Below are 4,226 nucleotides of genomic sequence, written 5' to 3'. Positions count from 1 at the left end.
AGGACTAACCCAGGTTCTTGTTTAGGACCTGGCCTAGAGACAGGACTAACCCAGGTTAGGAACCATCCTAGGCATCCAAACTAACCCAGGCTCTTGTTTAGGACACATCAAAGGAATCAAGACTAGCCCATGTTCTTGTTTGAGACCTGTCCTAGAGACAAGACTAACCCGTATTCTTGTTTAGGACCAGTCCTAGAAGACAGGACTAACCCAGGTTCTTGTTTAGGACCAGTCCTAGGAGACAGGACTAACCCAAGTTCTGGTTTAGGACCAGTCCTAGAAGACAGGACTAACCCAGATTCTTGTTTAGTACCAGTCCTAGGAGACAGGACTAACCTGGTCTCATCCTGTCGCAGGAGGTTGGGCGGCTTCTTCTTTGCACATCCTAAAACTAAACATGTCAAACCCAGGTTCTTGTTTAGGACCCATCCCAGGAGAGTGCACCAGCCCAGGTTTGTGTTTAGGCCTGTCCTAGGAGACAGGACTTTCCCAAGGTCTTGTGAGGAGATCCTTGGAACGACACTGAATAAACCCAGTAAGTGCCTTGTCTTAACTGGGACAGCGCGTGGAGCAACCGGGTCTATGGAAACTGTCCCAGCCCAAAGCAGGGGTGGAACGAGGTGGTCTGGAAGGTCTCTACCATCCCAAATCAGTCTGGAATTCCAGGACTTGCTTTGGATAAATGCACGAGGCAACAATACCCCGGGTACAAACCAGAGCTGGTGACTCTGTGCTCGGTGGGAACATTCCCGAGGCTGCCGGAGCTCTGGGAACGTTTGGGCAGCGCTGCCAGGGATGCACAGGCTGGGATTGCTGGGGGGTCTGTGCAGGGCTGGGAGCTGAGCTGGATGATCCTAGTGAGATCATTCCATGATTCCATCAACTCCCCACCCCAGGAGCTGCTGTCTGGATTCCCCAAAAATCATCACCTCTGGACATTTTTTCTCCATTCCCGTGGAGGTTCTGCTGTCCCAGCAAGCCCAGAATGAACCAGTTGCCCACCCCCAGAACAGCCTGTTCTGCCCTAACTCAAATAAAACCGATTTTAAATAATTCACATTCACAGCTTCCAACTCGGCCAGAATTTTGATTCCAGCAAAACACCAAATAAATAAAATATAACCAACATCCAGCATGTGCACGGACCCAACTTCCCGAAGATGGAAAACCTCATCAGGGCTGGAAAACAAGGATAACTTGGAGCGATGGTTCGTGCTCAGCTCACGTCAGCTCAGCTCTTCAAAGCCAGGAACACGCATGGAAAACGTGTTCCCAGCGGGATGCAAACCAGGGAATGCCAGGACGTTCTGGCTCGACAAAGAACTCAGCTCAGTTTTTAACCCCTGAGGGGGAAGAATTCCTGAAATCCACCCATTCCAGGGTGGCACAGGGAGATTTTGTATCCTTACAAAACGGTGTTTTACATAAAACATTAAAATGTTCCTGCTTCCCTAAGCTTCCCAAGGCAGCAGCTTTGCAGGGAACTGTTGGCTTAAAGACAGGAATTATCCTTGGGAAAGAAAATATTCCAGGTCTCTGCTGCCTTCTCAGGGAGAGCTGGGAGTTGCCTCTCCCAAATCTCCTGTTTTCCTCTCACCACCTTGACTTAAATCATTTGTACTTCCCAAAAAAAAACCTCCTAGATCCTCCTATATAATGGATATCAAAGGAATTATTCATCAAATTTAGTAATGTTCACTATTTTCCAGGTGTTTTTCCACCTTGAGATGTAAGTTCTCCAAGGGAAAGTTCTCTGTGGAAAAGCTGTAAAATACTGGAAAGGGCAGTGGAGTCCCCATCCTCAAAGGGACTGAAATCCCTGTGGAGGTGGCACTTGGGGACATGATCAGTGGTGGCCTTGGCAGTGATGGGAGTGGTCGGATTTGACCTCAGAGGGCTTTTCCAACCTAAAGCATTCCAAGATTCCATGAACTCTCCATATTTTTATGGATCATGACCACAACAAGGCACCCGCTGCTGCTCCTGGTATCATTTCTCTGATCTTTGTAACAAAGCCAATTTTATCTGAAATAAATATTTGATTTCTAAATGGAAATTCTCTATTTTTGTTTTCCCCATTCCAGCCGGGATAATTCCATACCCATCACCTCTCCAGCCTTTCCAGCCACATCACACCTTAAAATCCTGGGAAAATTCTCCTTAAACTTGGAGCCAGGCACAGAAGAAATCTCTAAAATAACAACAGAAAAATGCTCAAGCAGCATCTGCTGAGGACCCTCCTGATCCTAAATCCCTGAGGGACAGAGCACAGGAATTTTGGGACAGGAATATTCTGGAAGCTCTGTGTTTGAGGTGTAAAAAAGCCTTTAATGGCTGATTTTTCCCCCCCTTGCTCATAAATCCTTGGAATGTTTGAACATCCAAAACTCATCTCTGCTTTGGAATAATGTTCCCTCCTTTGTTTTGTCTTGCTGCTTCCATTGAATGCTCCAAATCCAGGGAATTATTTCAGGCAATGATTTGGACCCTCCTGATCCTAAATCCTTGAGGGAGTGCACAGAGAATTTTGGGACAGGAACATCGTGGCAGCTCCGTGTTTGAGGTGTTAAAAAGCCGCTAATGGCTGATTATTCCATCATTTCCTCCTCTTGCTCATAAATCCTCGGAATGTTTGAACATCCGAAACTCATCTCTGCTTTGGAATAACGTTCCCTCCTTTGTTTTCCTTGCTGCTTCCACGGAATGCTCCGAATCCAGGGAACAATTTCACCTCCTCGCGGCGGCTCGGTTTAACGATTTTAACGGGAATTTGTATTCAGGCCCTTCTCTCTTCTCCCCCTGCTTTATTTACTTATCAAGCTACTTTAGCCTTATAAACAGCTTTAAAATGAAACTTTCCCCTGCCTTTAAGGTCAAAAAAGTCTTTAAACCCCACAATTCCCATTTATCCAGGGGCTGATGATCCCCAGTGACAGGAAGAGAAAATTAACCCGGGCTGCTCATTCCCGAATCCCACTTTTGCAGGTAATAACTTTAATGGGAAAGGGAAGGGCTGATAAAAGCCCCAACCAGAGCTAACAGCTCATTTTTCCATCGGGTTTTTCCATTGTTTTTATAGGATTGTGACTTCCCAGATGCGCAGGGAAAAAAAAAACAAACCTGGAGTTGTTTGCGACTCTTCTGCGTTGAACTCATTTGCATCAGCTCTTCCCCAAGGCTTTGGCAATTTGATTTAATTTACTTTTTCCCTCCTTATTCCTTTCATAATTCCACTATTAGTTTTGGAAAAATCTCCAGCAAAGCTGCCAAGGGAGCACGGTTCATTCTCTTCCACAATTATCTTTGGGAAGCAAACGGGGCTGGAGTTAAATCAGGCACTCTATTAATGTTTAATGAAGTTTTTTCGCCTAAGCACATTCATGTTTTAAGGATTAGGAAACGGAAAAAGGAAAGTTCTGGAGCAATCCAGAGGAACGACAGCGAGACGCTTGTTTGGTTTGAACCACACAGCTGCTCCTCAGGGTGGGGATCAAATCCTGGTCTTTAGTGTGGGATTTAAGGAGAAAATTCCAGGAATTTATTTCCACCGCGTGGCCCCGAGCAGAGGCTTCACCCGCTGCTTTGGCCTCTCCAATTTGCATTTTAAGCTGAACAAATAACGAGTTTATCTCTCGCAGCTCCGGCAAGGGGAGTGATAAATAAATAATAATAATAACAAAAAGTGGCGCCTCTGCTTGCTCTCCACTGGGTTTGTGGCCACTGTTGGATTCACACCACAGGAGAGTTATCCAGCACTTCCGAGTCTTTCTATTCCTGGACTCTCCACTGCAGCCACATTTCCAGGATTTTTTAGCTCCTGAGGTGGGTCTGGAGGTGGCTGAATGGAGCTTGGAGCCCAGGACATGGAGAAGCCCAGACAAGAGGGGATTTGGGAGCTTTGGGAAGCTCCAGCGCACTGGGATTGTGATCCCCGTGAAATGACAGCAGCAATTTTCCAGCCAAAGCTTGGAGTTGGGTTATTACACCTTGGATAATGGATTTATTCCAGCAAAATGAAACCATCGTGGCCAGAAATAGAAAAAAGCCATTTGTACCTCTGGGAGTAAATTAAAATAGGTGAGCAAATCTCTCCTGGAACTGTGCATTCCAAACCCCGCCTTGCATGGATATATCCACGCTACAACGAGGAAAGTCCCTGTTCCATGGAATCCCAGAATGGTTTGGGATGGAAAGAACATTAAATCCCGTCCAGTTCCATGGCAGGG

The 4,226-nt window shown here is 46.2% G+C and overlaps 1 protein-coding gene across 1 annotated transcript in view; it reads right to left on the bottom strand.

Annotated features, from left to right (window-relative positions):
- MDGA2 (MAM domain containing glycosylphosphatidylinositol anchor 2) overlaps positions 1 to 4,226 on the bottom strand; it is a 148,671-nt gene that overhangs the window by 53,299 nt on the left and 91,146 nt on the right. The gene's annotated exons all lie outside the window — the stretch shown is intronic.

The sequence above is a fragment of the Parus major genome, chromosome 5, assembly GCF_001522545.3.
Source record: "Parus major isolate Abel chromosome 5, Parus_major1.1, whole genome shotgun sequence".
NCBI classification, from domain to species: Eukaryota; Metazoa; Chordata; class Aves; order Passeriformes; family Paridae; genus Parus; species Parus major.
This window is presented reverse-complemented; position numbering and strand designations above follow the sequence as displayed.